We start from the raw sequence: 17,037 nt of genomic DNA on the forward strand, positions 1-17,037 counted from the left end.
TCGCAATTGTGACTTTATATCATGCAATTCTGAGAAAAAAGGTATTTTAAATAGTTGTATTCCGTGGCGGAAACAAGCTTTCATAGGACAAAAAACGATATCTTTATCGTTATGTTATAGTTATCGTTTCCTGGTGTGAATGTGTTTTACTTCTTGTAGATAAAATACCATAAATGACTCGTCTGAATGATTCACTCTTGGATATTGGTCATATATCCTGCCCTTAGGCTGACAATTTTAAGAGGGTTTGTAGCCAGATAGTTTTAACATCATGAGGAAAATATATTCCAAAGATTTCATATGTTTCTGAAGACAAGCAAGCATTACTTTTGCTCATATTTAGGATTGGCAAAAACAAATGCCACAGAGACTTTGCAAGGCCAGTATTTAATCACCTAACAACCATGCAAAACACCCTAGCAACCATGTAGCAACAATCTAAAATTCTCTTAGAACTCTCATAGGAGTCACATGATGGAACAGTTGCGTAACACTATAAGTGTTTCTGAAGACTGTGACATTTTAAATCCTTTGTTTCTAATTCACAGACGGACGCAATAATGCTTTTCTATGCTAATGGTAGTTCTGGCTTTCCTCTGAGTGCCTGGGAGTGTGTTTTATGGAGAGATGAGAAACTATCAAATACTGGCCAATACTGTTAAAAACTGCCAAAGGTCCCTCTCATGGGTCAGGAGCGAAAATAAGTCAAATGGACTGATATTTTTGGACTGTGTGAGTGAACAAACTTCTGAAGTGGGTTTGTGGGAGATGAATATTATATACAGACACTGAATGACACTAAAGACTGATAGTGATGAAGAAGAATTCCTCTTCCTCTGGTCGTGTACTGATGTCATTGTGGTCAAGTTTGTCAAATGTGTGTGTTGCATACAGTATATATCTATGGGAAAGTACTATAACCATGCACTGCCTGAAAATATGTGCATATAAAATGTCATGAAAAGTATATAAAAATCTGAAAAAATAATAACAATCGTCTTCACTTGTTTCTTTCCCCCAAAACATCAAGGATTGATTTGATTGTTCATGACAGTTGCAATCTCACCAAACAACCACTAGATGGAGATAAAGATACGTTTGTTCCTGAACACTTTGCTTGTTAACAGGATATTAAATTAAAGGGTGTTATTTTATATGCATCGGTTTTAAAGTATATTTCCCACAATCTCTGGTTACAGTCAGGTTCATAAATACTAGCTGACCTTTCTCTGTTTTAGTGTTTTGTTATAGACACAAACGCACATTTCTGAGCAGTGGTCAGGAAGTCTTGAATCAAAGAAAATGGCCAAATATTTACACTGCACTACTTCACAAACTTCACTGCCGTGGAAACCAGTTCAGAAAGCTTTCATAATATCATGTGACTCTTGGGTCACATGACAGTCCCACCCCGCATGTATATTTTCATAAAACCTTTACTAAGAAGTCAAATTTCTGTGTAGTCTGTCTGTCTGAGGCACTAATTATGATATGAACATATGGCACAAGAGATTCATCTTCATACAGATTTCAGTTCGCTCAAACGCATCTGGTGGTTGAAATGACATGGAATGAGGTTTTCGAGAAAAGCCCTGCGCTCTCGACATAATTCACAAAAGTAAAAACAACATGTTGATTCAAACCTAAAGGAGGAATCATTTTCTCCATGAGGTTGTGGTTTGAATCACCGTAATTGGTTGCATGATTTGACAAGACATGTTTATAACATCTGGTTATTTTGAAAATACTTCTGACAAATAAAAATACATAATTACAGTATGGAATCCATGTAAAGATCATGCAAACCACCATAACGGATGGAAAAATAAGGACAGTGAAAACCGAACCTATGCTTGTGTGTAATTTTTGGCCTTAAAATATTTTGAAAAAATCAGTTTAGGATTATGATAAATAAGTTTAAATATTATAGTAAAAAATAAAAGTCATTTGATCAAGATTACGATAGATAAAGCGTGACAGCAACAATACAGCTAGCAAATAATTGTAAAAAATTACATAAATATCTATAATTATTGTTATATATATATATATATATATATATATATATATATATATAAAATTAACACAAACACAGCTCTATTTTTACATTTTAATAAAATATGTATATATATATATATATATATAGATATATACATAAATGTATACATATACACACACACATATACTGTATATATAGTATTTTATATAAATATTTTATGCATTTTATTATATTACACACACACACAGACACACACACACTACTAAATAATAGTAAAATTGGGGTCTTGTTTTGGCCGTACATTTCGGAATTCTGTAAGAAATAATTTTTGACATCATTGTTTATGGGGTAAAATAAAAAAAACTATAAAAAACCCAATATATATTATTTATACACACACACATGTATAATATAAACAAACATTTGTATGAGGTAATTCTAATCAGATCAGAAGCCATTTCAAAATGTGCAGTACCAAATCTAATTTAATTTTTGAATGACAATTATGATTCATTCTGATTTGACATCTGATGATATAATCATTGACAGAATACAGTCCAAAACATGAATAGTTAAATTCGGGTGCTGATCACATCAAGCCCTCGCTGTCTGACACTGATTCATGAACTCAGTCCAGGTCTGTAAGCTGTCATGATCCATCATTGTGGCTCTGCACATTAGATCCAGTCTGCAACACATCAGAAATACTTGGGCAACAGTTTAGTGTGTGGAAGAACAATCCTATCAGATTAAATAACTGATTTCACCCATAATAAAATCTTCTAAATAAAGTCTTCTGCAAACACACACATCTGGATGTGATTCCACTGGCGTTCCTTCATATCATTCGCTGATTGGCTTGTGTCCATTGTGTCCTTTTGTTTTCTTCAACTGGCGGATGATAAAAAGAAAAATCAGATCTGGGAATTTTTTTTTTGTTTTTCTGCTTTATTTGAAGTGTTAGAAACCCATAAAAAACTTTCAGGCAAGTTTTCCCACTAATTAAGAGCAAATCTACTGTAAACGTATCTTAATTTAACCCATACAAAACAAATTAACTGGGATTAATTTGTTCCCACACTAAACCAATTTTAACATCTCTTTCACAAAACGAGAGAAAGAAAAAGTAGATTTTTTTTTAAATGCCCTCATTGTGCTATTTTAAAGGTTCCTAGTTTTGATTTAAAGTCTCCTACACTAGGTTTAATTGGCCAGTGTGCTTCTCATTTCTTATTTGTGCATCCTTGTTTCCTTTCCTAGCGCCTCAGCTCCTCCCCTGTAGGTTGTGAGGGAAGGACGCAAGGAAAGAAATTGAGGACGGAGGAATTGAATGAAAGCTTTTTTTATACATTGGAATACTTGATCACTCGAGCGTCACTTCACAGCGTCATCAGCAGCGCTCAAAGGATCTGCCCTTATGTTGTTGAAGTTTGTTTATTTTAATAAATCATAATGAACAATAATAAAGCAAGATACCCTGTTGAAATATGTGAGATGTGTGGTTTATATAAACTGCAAAGGTAAACTATAAATTAAAAAGATTGTGACCGATGTGAAGGGGGAGGAGAATGTACAGGTCCTTCTCAAAAAATTAGCATATTGTGATAAAGTTCATTATTTTCCATAAAGTAATGATAAAAATTAAACTTTCATATATTTTAGATTCATTGCACACCAACTGAAATATTTCAGGTCTTTTATTGTTTTAATACTGACGATTTTGGCATACAGCTCATGAAAACCCAAAATTCCTATCTCAAAAAATTAGCATATCATGAAAAGGGTCTCTAAACGAGCTATTAACCTAATCATCTGAATCAACTAATTAACTCTAAACACCTGCAAAAGATTCCTGAGGCTTTTAAAAACTCCCAGCCTGTTTCATTACTCAAAACCGCAATCATGGGTAAGACTGCCGACCTGACTGCCGTCCAGAAGGCCATCATTGACACCCTCAAGCAAGAGGGTAAGACACAGAAAGAAATTTCTGAACAAATAGGCTGTTCCCAGAGTGCTGTATCAAGGCACCTCAGTGGGAAGTCTGTGGGAAGGAAAAAGTGTGGCAAAAAATGCTGCACAACGAGAAGAGGTGACCGGACCCTGTGGAAGATTGTGGAGAAGGACCGATTCCAGACCTTGGGGGACCTGCGGAAGCAGTGGACTGAGTCTGGAGTAGAAACATCCAGAGCCACCGTGCACAGGCGTGTGCAGGAAATGGGCTACAGGTGCCACATTCCCCAGGTCAAGCCACTTTTGAACCAGAAACAGCGGCAGAAGCGCCTGACCTGGGCTACACAGAAGCAGCACTGGAGTACCCACAGTCAGTGATGGTCTGGGGTGCCATGTCAGCTGCTGGTGTTGGTCCACTGTGTTTTATCAAGGGCAGGGTCAATGCAGCTAGCTATCAGGAGATTTTGGAGCACTTCATGCTTCCATCTGCTGAAAAGCTTTATGGAGATGAAGATTTCATTTTTCAGCGCGACCTGACACCTGCTCACAGTGCCAAAACCACTGGTAAATGGTTTACTGACCATGGTATTACTGTGCTCAATTGGCCTGCCAACTTTCCAGACCTGAACCCCATAGAGAATCTTTGGGATATTGTGAAGAGAAAGTTGAGAGACTCAAGACCCAACACTCTGGATGAGCTTAAGGCCGCTATCGAAGCATCCTGCGCCTCCATAACACCTCAGCAGTGCCACAGGCTGATTGCCTACATGCCACGCCGCAATTTCTTTCTGTGTCTTACCCTCTTGCTTGAGGGTGTCAATGATGGCCTTCTGGACAGCAGTCAGGTCGGCAGTTTTACCCATGATTGCGGATTTGAGTAATGAAACAGGCTGGGAGTTTTTAAAAGCCTCAGGAGCTTTTGCAGGTGTTTAGAGTTAATTAGTTGATTCAGATGATTAGGTTAATAGCTCGTTTAGAGACCCTTTTCATGATATGCTAATTTTTTGAGACAGGAATTTTGGGTTTTCATGAGCTGTATGCCAAAATCATCAGTATTAAAACAATAAAAGACCTGAATTATTTTAGTTGGTGTGCAATGAATCTAAAATATATGAAAGTTTAATTTTTATCATTACATTATGGAAAATAATGAACTTTATCACAATATGCTAATTTTTTGAGAAGGACCTGTATAGGTGCGTCACGTTTAGTCAATAAAACACTTCCGCATAGGATACAGCTGTGTGTCCTCGCTGATAACTCCTCAGAAAGCTCCTCACTCCTCGATCCTCGACTCCTCACGGTGCAATTAGAGAATTGAGATGTCCTTCAAGATGGCTGAGCTCGATTGGTTTCCGGGTCATAGGATGGAGGACAGAGGAGCGAGGAGACGAGGAGGGATATTGAGAAGCACCCCCAGTCTGTAGTGATTGGTCTACTCTGCTCTGATTGGTCAGATGGCCCAGTCTGTTGTGATTGGTCTACTCTGCTCTGATTGGTCAGATGGCCCAGTCTGTTGTGATTTGTCTACTCTGCTCTGATTGGTCAGATGGCCCAGTCTGTAGTGAGTGGTCTACTCTGCTCTGATTGGTCAGATGGCCCAGTCTGTAGTGATTGGTCTACTCTGCTCTGATTGGTCAGATGGCCCAGTCTGTAGTGATTGGTCTATTATGCTCTGATTGGTCAGATGGCCCAGTCTGTAGTGATTGGTCTACTCTGCTCTGATTGGTCAGATGGCCCAGTCTGTAGTGATTGGTCTATTATGCTCTGATTGGTCAGATGGCCCAGTCTGTAGTGATTGGTCTACTCTGCTGTGATTGGTCAGATGGCCCAGTCTGTTGTGATTGGTCTACTCTGCTGTGATTGGTCAGATGGCCCGGTCTGTTGTGATTGGTCTACTCTGCTCTGATTGGTCAGATGGCCCAGTCTGTAGTGATTGGTCTACTCTGCTCTGATTGGTCAGATGGCCCAGTCTGTTGTGATTGGTCTATTCTGCTCTGATTGGTCCGGTGGCCCAGTCTATTGTGATTGGTCTACTCTGCTGATTGGTCCGGTGGCCCAGTCTGTTGTGATTGGTCTACTCTGCTCTGATTTGTCAGATGGCCCAGTCTGTTGTGATTGGTCTACTCTGCTCTGACTAGCTCCACCCATTAGGCCCAAATTACATTCGCTCCTCCTTGCTGGACGTCTAGAGAGGAGGAGCTAGATGTAAACCCCACCCATTTTCATGCATTGAGCGGCCTCTCGTTGTGATTGGTCTACTCTATTCTGATTGGTCAGACTGCACAGTCTGTTGTAATAAGTCGACTGCTTACAGCGCGTATCGGAAACTAAACGACCAATTACCATATCTGAATTTCAGCTCTTTCTCAGTGCTTGATATACACAGTGGCAAGTGGCATAAGTTCTCCCGTATCAATTCCACCGTGATTCCTCATCCTTTAGAAGTGGATTTGCAGAGCTGAAAACAGCTTCTTCCCGACATGAACACAAACCAAACTCTTCCAGTCTCAGATGCATAGGCTGGCATTATGCAAATGTGTTACATTGTTACATAGGTATGTAACAGAAAATGAGACTGGAATTGCTGATGACTCGTTTCAGCAGTTCAGAATCAATTCTTTCTTTTAGAAGACATTAACTTTACTTATTGTGCACTTTGCTTTTTAAACTTTGCAGACCTTTCACATTCACAAACAGCTTTATTACCCACTGCATGAAAAGCAATATTCAAAAAAGCATATTACGGGCACTTTAACCAGTTTTCTTCAAGTTCAAGTAATATTAAATAATTATATTAACTATTAATTAATTATGACCACCTCTTTTCCACCGCTTTGAAAATATCAACGTTTAAAAAAATCTCAACAAAAAATAAACATTTTGTCATTGAACTTAAAACTGCTCTAATTTCATTACAAAACCATATGCAAAACCATTTTGCTTCTGTGCAACACAAAAAGGAGAATTTAATGTTTGCCATCACCTTCACACTAACAGGTTGAGCTCACACAAACCAGACCCCCAACACCCGAGAAAGACACGGCAACAGGTCAGGACATATGTCAAACATCTGAAGTGCCCCATTACAATAACAAAACTCAAAGTTCTCGCATTTCAACAGGAAACAGCCAGGAAGGGAGCCAGAGCAGAGGGAGTCGATTCAAACGTCTGATTGTATACGAAACAAATAAACAATGCCCTCAAAATCTGGTGCTGGAACGAAAAACCACAACTCTAATGCACATACTTTGTTTTAAATCATTGGTTCATTTCAGGACAACTACCATCGTTGATCAAATCCAAACAAAAGGGGCAGAATCCGGGGGGTCCGGAGGGAATCGTCATGAAATCAGGCATGCTTTAACTGAGGACAAATGGAAGAATACCTCGCTTTTCCAATCCATTGCGATGATAAAATTGTGGTGCGTGAAACAGAGCGCGACAGTGAATGGCCACTTTTTCAGTGACTTTGGAACCAGAAGTCATTTTCTCCATTGGGATTTCAAAACATTCGTCTATAAAGAGTTCTGATCCATGGACCAAAACCAGGATGAATCACAGAATGATAAACTGTGAATTGAAGCAAAAACAGGAAAGTATATGAGAAATAGAATTGAACAATAACAATGTCTTTGTGAGTGAATAAACTGGTGGATTCATGTGACTCATCACAGGAAAATTACATCATAGTAGTGTCCCCAAACCTTCACTAGCGATTATCCTGAGCTGTGACGGCAAATATAATAAATAAAAAAATATTAATTTCCATTTAAAAGGCGAAAGATCGTGTGACACTGAAGACTGTGAGCAGTGATGTTGAAAATACAGCTTTGCATCACAGGAATAAATTACATTTTAAATATATATTTACATAGAAAACAGTTAATAATATTTCACAATATTTTTACTGTATTTTGATCAGATATATATGCACTCTTGGTGAGAAAGTATAAATATTTACACTTAAGCCACACTAAAAAGTATATATACAATACAATATACAATATTAAATCAAGTGCCATTTACTGTAAAGATGCACAAATGCTTTTTTCAACAAAACATTTCATAAACTAAAATATTTTCGATTGGCTTACAAAATGTTAATTTCCTCAAAATACTCAACTTTTTGAATGATGGTCATTGTAGAAAGATGCTGTTTGCCGGTTGAATAGTTTAGTTACAGCATCTCAGACGTCTTGTGTAATCAATGTGTGTTAATAGCAGCATGTTTGCTCCTGATCTCACCCGCATTACCTGATAAAGCTCTAATGAGAAGTTTGCCAGCTGATTAAATCCTCTATAACAGATTAAGCTCGGCCAGCCTTGCAGATATAGAAAGAGCACTAATTTTACCTCATCTGAGTTGGAGTTAACTCATGTGCCTAGCTCAGAACGGCTGATGAAATCGATGTAAACTTGTCAGAGATACTTGAGCTACAGCTGACAGACGTCTTACCGGTAATAGACGTTTCAGAGCCAAGGTTGTTTTTAAATAAATGAATACTTTTATTCAGCAAGGATGCATTAAATTGATCAAAAGTGACAGTATAATACTACAATAAATTAGTAAACTTTCTATTTGTAAAAAATCCTGAAAACATATGTCAGGGTTTCCACAAAAATATGAAGCAGCACAAATGTTTTTAATGATTATTTGTGACGGATGTGACACTGAAAACTGGAGTAATGATGCTGAAAATTCAGCTAAAAATTATTAACTACATTATAACATACATTTAAACAGAGAACATAAATAGCAATAATATTTAACAATATGACAGTTTCTACTGTATTTTTCATCAAATAAACAGAGCCTTGGTGAGCAAATATAAATATTTAAACACTTAAGCCACATTAAAAATAAAAATACTTGGACAGTTTATTAAGCAACGTAAAATAAGAATACAAATGTCATTACATTAGATAAAATATCAAAGTGCATCATTTACTGTAAATAAAGAAACTCTTTTCAACAAATCATTTCATGAAAAGAAGTTTGTCTGATTTTAAATACTAAACCAATAGATGTAGTGTTGAAGATAAGGAGTCAGAATTGTGTGTGTGATTGTGGTTAGTGGATGTTGTTAGTTAAAGCAACACCAAGGAACTTTTCCTCTGCGGTCGCCCTACAGTATGGAAGCGGAATTGTCCATTACCGCTGTCGTAAATAATGTATCTTACTGTCGTACGCTCGCTGTTTATCCAGCACCGGCTTTGGAATCAACAATGGCCACAGACAAGGTCGAGTATGATGCATGATTTTATGAAAGACATCACAAACGAAGAAAAACTATGTATGCCGTAAAGCAGTCGAATTTTGTAGTTCTTTTTGTTCTCCGGTTACTACCTGAAACCCGAAGTTACATAGTGCCAGTAAAAGCGATACAGACCACGTCAGGCTATGGCAGACGTGTCATTTAACCTATTGTAAGTCGATGTACCATCACAAGGGTCTTCGAAACATATTATGAAGGTTGAAAAACTACATAGTGTTACTTTAATGTGACTTTCTACACCTGTGAACTTGAGAACTGACTTCATACATACACTAAAAATCAGCAAAACACCAGCTGACAAAAGTGTGTTCAAATACTTAGCTATACTTTGTGAAGTAAACAGAGAAAAAAAAATGTAATCGCTGGCCTGAATACCATTTGCTGAGGATTTCCTGCTATCATTACACAAGAAAATCTGTCATGTCAACATCACGTGACTCCGCTGGAAGCCTGTTTTGGGGTTCCAGTGAAGAGCACTTCAGTTTAAATGCACTCCATGGTCTTGGTTCAGTACGTCTGTTTAGTAATTCACCATAAGGGTGCCACGAAGATAAAGGCTTCAATGAACAGCTTTGTTTAATACAAAAGCACAAGATATGGTTTAACTGCTTCCACAGAACTATACAACAATGTGCACGTGTTTGAACTTACACATAATGCTGGGTGTGCGTTTATCTGAAAAAGAGAAATGAAATAAAAAAAGTGTGTTCTGGTCAGATACATAATGTTCCCCTTTACTCGGTTAACTAAACAGAAATAATTTAATGAAATTAAAGAAAGCATATGTCATTTTTATTATTGTCTGTTATGTATGTCTCCATTTTTTTTAAACAAATGTTCAGTTTAAATTAACTATAACCCTGCAAACATTACAGTATTTTTGGGCACAACAGAATTTAGCAAATCCACAGCGGTTCACTAATAATTGGGTTATAATAATTCTCCTGTTGCTAACTTCATTTTGGTCAAAAACAGCTGAACCAATCCGATTAAACATTCATGCTTTATGTTTACATACATGAGATGCCAAAGAGTTCAAGTTCAGGAGTGACTCCTGTATTCCATAAACACACAGAATGATCATTTACTCACTTGCACATTTGTGTATGTGGCCATTGTGATTCAGTATACAACCATCACAAATAAATGGCATGTTGTGACACCTAAATACACTGGAAATATTGAGCGTTCTATAATCACAGCCATCAACACCTGGACATTTCCAGTTAAAGGTGAGGTATGTTATTTCTGCAACAATAGCGTCAACCAAACACAATTACAAAACTAATAACTGTTTTCAAAAGTATTTCTTGAATTTTTTCCACAGATGATCCTGCCTGTCATTGGTCGACAGATAGTCCCACCTCAAACTTGGATGTAGTGTCAGGCTCAAATTTGAAGCAAGAACCTTTTTCCACTATAAAAAAAAAAAAAAAAAAAATAGTGTAATGGAAAGGTCCCATAGACGTTAGAAGTTCTTTATGTCGGGCCCGGAGCATGGAAGTAGTGTTGTCAAAAGTACCGGTACCAAGTCGGTACTGAAATTTAAAATGTGCCACTTTGAGCGCTGTTGAGTGGAATCATAAACACCTCTGATTGGCCTTTGTGCTCACAGGCTCATCAAATATGTCTGTGATTGGCTACAATGTTCAGCGCACATCATTGACACTTGTTACGTCCCTGTGGATGTGCATCGCTCTCTCTCTCTCTCTCTCTCTCTCTCTCTCTCTCCCTCATTATTAGGCTCGCTCCACCGCTGGTCTGCTGTTGGCTTGGAGAGCTGTCAGTTTCTATCAATGGCGTGACGTCACCTCCCCCACAGCCAATCAAGTTTCCCGCCAGCAGTTAAAAGGACGCGAGAGCAACTTGTTTTCCTGGCGCTTTGCTTTGTTGTTGCTTTGTACTATCATTCTTTTCTGTTACCGTCATAACCCTGTTGCTTGTTGGTAGCCAGCTCGTTTTGAATATTGTTGTGATACTTTCCTTTTACGTTCTCCTTTCTGCCTTTTGATTGTGTGGTTTGAGGTGACCAAGAGTAAAGGTGGACAGGTAAAATGTCACGTGACTTACATAAAACAACACCTAGTTAACTCGACGTATATATACCCCAGGTAAGAAAGTCAATACCACCCTCTGTATGTTTTGTATTTTCTTTCGTTAATTAGTTAGATTAGAGGTTTAATTACAAGTTAGAATGAGTTTTGTTTTGTTCTATGCATTTCTTTGGCTTCACTAATTGCGTCCCTTTTTCTCTAGGACTATATTTATTTATGATAACTTTTTGATCTGTAAATATTTTGCTTATTTTTCCTTCCTTATATTCACCATAATTATTATTACTATTATTCATCTTTTTGTATAATTATTTCACTTATGTATAATAAATGATCTTTCTTTCACATTACTTTGTTACCTGTTGTCTCTTGCCCACCCTAATCACACCAAATTGGATCATGACCTCAATGTTACCTCTATTGACCTTAGATCATAAGAGTTCGTAAGAACGCTCTTCACCGAGCACTTACACTGCATTCACATGGAGCATCGGCGTCAACGCTTGACAGAGGGCATGTCTGAAGCTCGGTGCTGACGCGACCATCATAGTGACAACAGCCAATCACATTACTTTACTTACCATTACTAGGGTATTTGCATAGGCGATCTGATTGGCTGATGCCTGCATTGGCGCTTGAAAAGTTTTCAACTTCTGCCATGAGGAACGCCAGTGACGCGACGCAACGCAACTGAACCCACAATTCAGTTTTTACTCACTCTCAAGCCATCCTAGGTGTATATGACATTCTTCTTTCAGACGTATACAATCGGAGTTATATTAAAAAATGTCCTGGCTCTTCCAAGCTTTATAATGGCAGTGATCGGGCTGTATATTTTTTGAAGTCCATCAAAGTGCATCTATCCATCATAAACGAGCTCCACACGGCTCAGAGGGGTTAATAAAGGTGTTCTGAAGCAAAGTGATGAGTTTGTGTAAGAAAAATATACTAAAATAACTAGCAGGTGGCCTACGCAAGTCGACCCTTGACGCATGTAGGATGTGAGAGTAGCATAAGCTTTGACGCCTCTCGTGGTTCAAACAAACAGGGCTGGGCAACAAACTCAAGCTCATCCGACATATCTTTTTAAAAAACGTAGTTTTAGACTTCTAATTCGTGAATGGTGTTTCGTTTTGCTTTATCCTCTGCGCTTCCGTGTTTGTCATTACGTTGTGTGTCAAGGTCAAGGGTTATTCTTTCGTCGTAAATCAATGCCGTCTGCTAGAAGCTAGTTATTATAGTCGATAAATTTTTAAATATGGATCTTTTTCTGACACGAACGCATCGCTTCACTTCAGAAACACGAGCGCATTCACTTCACTCAAAACCTTTATTAACCCCCCAGTGGAGCACTTTTATTTAGTGGAGCACCTGGGAAACCAAGTCCAAAAGCTAAGCAATGAAGCGATCTAGCAGTCGCCAGTCTCCCGCACAACGCTGATGCTTTTGCGGCTCTATTGAAGTGATAACCCGTGAAAGTCACTTGACAAATTTGAATTCGACAAGCGCAACATGAAATGTGAACATTAAAGGCTCTGTGGTGAACATGAAACCAGATCAGAATAGCTCCATGTAAACTGAAGTGTGAAGGTAAACTGTTCACAACGGTGATAAGCTTTTCAAAAAGATGGGTCTCGGTTCACTTCCAAAAACGCTGGTGAGGTTCGAACGATATATGAACGCAACAAAGGACCAAAGACATGTAAACTAACCAAAAACAGGACATGATGTCACAAGATGCGACCCAAAAAATGACAGAATGAACAAGCATGCCTGTTTTTTCTCGTCATAGTGGAGATGTTGCTCATCACAGTTCAGTTCAGGCATCAGAAGCCCGTCTTCTCACAGCAGATCTTGGTTTGTGTGACGGAGGGATTCCTGACGCTGTTTTGACTCCTTTACACATTTATAAGCTCTTCACGAGTTCTCAGCTGGTCAGAAAACCATCATATGCAGCTACACACACACAGCCAGCGCATTTATCCCAGAACACAGCATTGCTTTAGGTGTTCGGTAAGTCACAAAATATACACAATAAAAGCCGACCAATCAGGTTCTGAATGTATCCCTATGCCTTTAGGTTCAGTGTTTACATGGCAACGTGAACGCTAAGCGAACCAGGACTAAATGTTTTTTGTTTTGTCTAGACCAAACGAACCAAGCAAACCGAACTAGTGTGAACACACCCTTAGAGTTCAAGAGAATCAAGCTATAAATGATTGATAGTTGTCTTTACATGTTAAAATAGTTTCTTTTTTCCAAGTTTAACATCAAACAAGTCATTCTATCCTCTCAAATCTCTTAACAAAGACATGCTTCACTGTTAAACACACTTTTCTTTCTCCATCCAGGTGCTGAATCACGCGGTTGGAATGTTATGAGAGTCAGATATCATGAGTCAGGAGTTGCTCCAGACTTCGGACAGGTTGCAGAACGAGTGTTCGCCATGCTGCCGTACAGTCAGACATTTATGTTTTGTGAGGGTCTTCCATCTGCTTTGCATTAACTGACTCTAACACTCTTTGTGCTGAGAGCTGATGCGTTTCAGGGAGTGTACGAGTCAATAACCTTGCATGGACCTTCTCAGGAGCCCTGCAGAGTCTCACACTTTCTCTTCCCGGAAGACTGCGTCTTTGGTTAATGGCCATAAGTTTCAAGCTATTTTGCTGTGGAGGGACTTGAGAGGTGAGGGGACAACATGCTGCTTTCCATGACCTCAAATCAAGTGAAATGCATGTCAAGTCAAAACAATCTCAAGTCAAGTCAGTTTATTTTCTATAGCACAAATCACACTCATTTTAAAGCAGATTAATGGAAAATATAGCCTGAATACCCTAAGTCAAAGGTCACAGAGCAAGAAAAACTTGACAAACAGGTACGCGTGCTTGCATTGACATGCACCAATGGCACACAAGCAAAAAAGAGATTACATGAAGGCCTAGAGATTTTATTTAGTTGTTTATTTTAGAACTGAAGTCATTCACAAACCCACGCCAAACTACATATCACAGTAATCCTTCAGCGTCATGCAGCCCATTCAATTCAGTTATGAGCTGTAGGGGAAGCTAAGCGTTCAAAAAGCATGGCGAAAAGTGTTGTGCTTCCATTGACCTGGAAGGTGAAATTTGCATTTTGAAGAACGACGAAAGAAAACAACACAACACAAAGACTATAAAATACAAGAAATTCAGCAATAAGGTGATAAAAAGATGCATTTGGACTCGCATCTGAATGTGCATCAGCCTTTACTGCAGACTGTATTACAGGTACATTAAATACACAAATAATAAACTTATCAAATATATTATCAACAATGGTTGGCAATTATTAATATAACCTTCAATTCACACTATATAGTAAATGAATTATAAATAAATGATATTGTTATTAAATAATCATATTTTCACATTTTCATTGATTTTCTGAGGGGGGAAATAATCACATTGAAATTATTATTCTACTTGTAATAAAACTTACAAAATCTGCTGATATCAGCTTGAAACGGTGGTATAGTTTTCGTCAACTCTGTCATCATACCAGTTTATTTCTGTGAGTTACTGATTTGTACAGTAGCTAATTACATTGAGTACAAATAGTGGTAGATTCTGTTTGCACCAAGTATAAATAGCATCTTGTTTAAGCTAAGTGCAAATAGTGATAGATGCAACGGAGTTTAAATAGAAGCATATGCTATCTGTCCTCAAAGCTAAAATATCTAAGCAATAGTGAGCAGAGCTACTGAAAATAGTCCCAACAAGTTTATCAATTTGCACTTCTTAAAATTTAGCATGCTCCTGGTCATTATATATACATTTTTATAGCAACTTGATTTAAAATGCCTTCACAGAGCAGCTTGCATTCTTTGTATCTCTTGCAATGCATCAACAAGAGACAAAAAGAAAATAATTAAATGGCATTAATTAAAGATTAGAAGTCTGGTTGGGAGCCAGCGATAGACAGACAGAGTTAGTGACAATCTCTGAAGCCTGTCTGGCAGGATAAGTGTGAATTATATGGATTGTCCCACATCGCAAGTGTCATGCATGTGGTGTGCACTAGGTGTTTACAGCCCTTGTTCATTGTGCCCTGGTTGTGAGCATCCTCAGGCCCCGTCCAGCGAGAGAGGGGGAGATCCAAGAAGCGATTAAAGTCTACGGTAATCCGACCCATCCAGTGATCAGTGTGTTGGTAGAGGAGGAGTCTCACACACAGGGAGGAGAGAGACTGACAGGGACGAGGAGAGTTCGCCATGCGCACACCCCTTAAAACATACACACGCAAACTCCTGCTCTCACACATCGCTATATACACACGCACGCACGCAGGGATCTTACGCACGAAAGACTCCGTATGAGAGGACATCCAAACCAGGATTTGGACAGCCTGTAAGCTTCACATGGTAAGTCTGGAAGGACTAAGCTTAGTTTAAGTACCTTACGATTTTAAGACAAACCTCACTACGGTCATATTTAATTTGGATTTGCAGTAAGTCACTATAAAGTTACGGGTTAAACAGGAATGTTGAGGAAAGTGAGAAAAACCATTCAATTTCAGGCTAAATGAATTCTGAGAACTTTCAACAAAAAAGCATTTTAGACTTGGTCTAAGTGCTTGGTCTAAACCATATATGACAGACGGTGAAAGACCTTTAAAGATTTACTTAAATTTCCTGGCTTCACTTAACAGATCTGTTGCAAAACCTTGGCTGCCGTGCTGTCTAACATAGGCATCATAACTGAGAGGAACATCATAAGGGATTGATTTGAAACGCTCTGCATAGGGACAAACTCTGTGCACTTTACAAATAGCCTCTCCATGGGAGACTTGACTCACGATTGACTTTGATAGAGTTTGCATGTTGCTAGGCAAACAATATGATACTCTACTAAGTGTAAATGAGATAGAACACACAAATGTTTGGTGAAATTGATTCATTGATTCAAGAGAAGCCTTAAAATGCCAGGTTTTGCCTGCTTCCCCGGCTTGGGAATCTGTTGTGTCCAGGAGTAAAACAAAAAGATAAGAACTTTCTTTTATTCCACGTGCTCCTAAATTGTTTTATAAATTACTTACAGGTTTGATTGTATGAAGCCTGATGCATTTCAGGTTTTTCTGTGTATCTGTTTTACTAATTTTTTTAATTAGGTACACAAGGTTGTTTTGATTATGTGTTATGTTTGATACAATTCAGGGTTCTGTTCTACAATATCTTGCCTTTTCAAACTCTAAATAAAACTAAAAAAAAAATATTATGATAAAAACAATGCTAATTTCTGCTGCTTTCTTTAGTCGTCCCAAGTGCACAGTGTTCACTTTGCCAATTGTGTTTCAGATCTGGAATCCTAAAAACCGGACAGGACTCAGCCTAATTTCCAAAACTGATTTAAATTGCAAAGCCACGATCAACTAGTCTCAGACTTGCGTAACCAACTATGTCAAAGGATGAGGAAATCCCGAGCCCACCTCCAGAGTGGCCGGAAGAAATGTTAATGTAAACATATATCCCGGAGGAGAAGTCATCATGAGAAGGAATCTCTAAGACACTGGTATAGTACTTAATATCCACACAAACCGACCCGCGATCGACTGATTACATGGATGTGATGGAAAACACACACTAGCATCTCCAATCCTGCCTCCATGAGGGATTTGCCCTCCCCACCTGTTGCCTGAGGTCAAGCCAACACAACGCCACCCTGATAAGTCTGGCTTAGCTGGCCACTTGGTAAGGACACATCTTCTTTTGTTAGCATAA

At 38.4% G+C, this 17,037-nt stretch overlaps 1 protein-coding gene and 1 long non-coding RNA gene across 3 annotated transcripts in view; one reads left to right on the forward strand and one right to left on the reverse strand.

The window, feature by feature from the left end:
- The window catches only part of LOC143731381 (uncharacterized), an 80,191-nt gene that overhangs the window by 23,294 nt on the left and 39,860 nt on the right, over nucleotides 1–17,037 (reverse strand). Inside the window, exon 3 of one of the 2 annotated variants that reach the window (XR_013200753.1) lies at nucleotides 6,888–7,522. The exons of the other annotated variant lie outside the window; for it this stretch is intronic. This is a non-coding gene — a long non-coding RNA (uncharacterized LOC143731381). Of the gene's footprint in view, nucleotides 1–6,887; nucleotides 7,523–17,037 lie in introns of those variants that run through there. 2 annotated transcript variants of the gene reach the window in all.
- Nucleotides 15,532–17,037, forward strand: part of LOC143731380 (uncharacterized) — a 34,145-nt gene continuing 32,639 nt past the window's right edge. The window contains exons 1-2 of the mRNA XM_077222257.1: nucleotides 15,532–15,681; nucleotides 16,615–17,007. The gene's annotated coding sequence lies outside the window, so the exon portion shown is untranslated. The remainder of the gene's footprint in view (nucleotides 15,682–16,614; nucleotides 17,008–17,037) is intronic.

Source organism: Siphateles boraxobius, unplaced genomic scaffold (genome assembly GCF_051911475.1).
Source record: "Siphateles boraxobius isolate OS27281-9 unplaced genomic scaffold, OSU_SipBor_1 86, whole genome shotgun sequence".
Taxonomy (NCBI): Eukaryota; Metazoa; Chordata; class Actinopteri; order Cypriniformes; family Leuciscidae; genus Siphateles; species Siphateles boraxobius.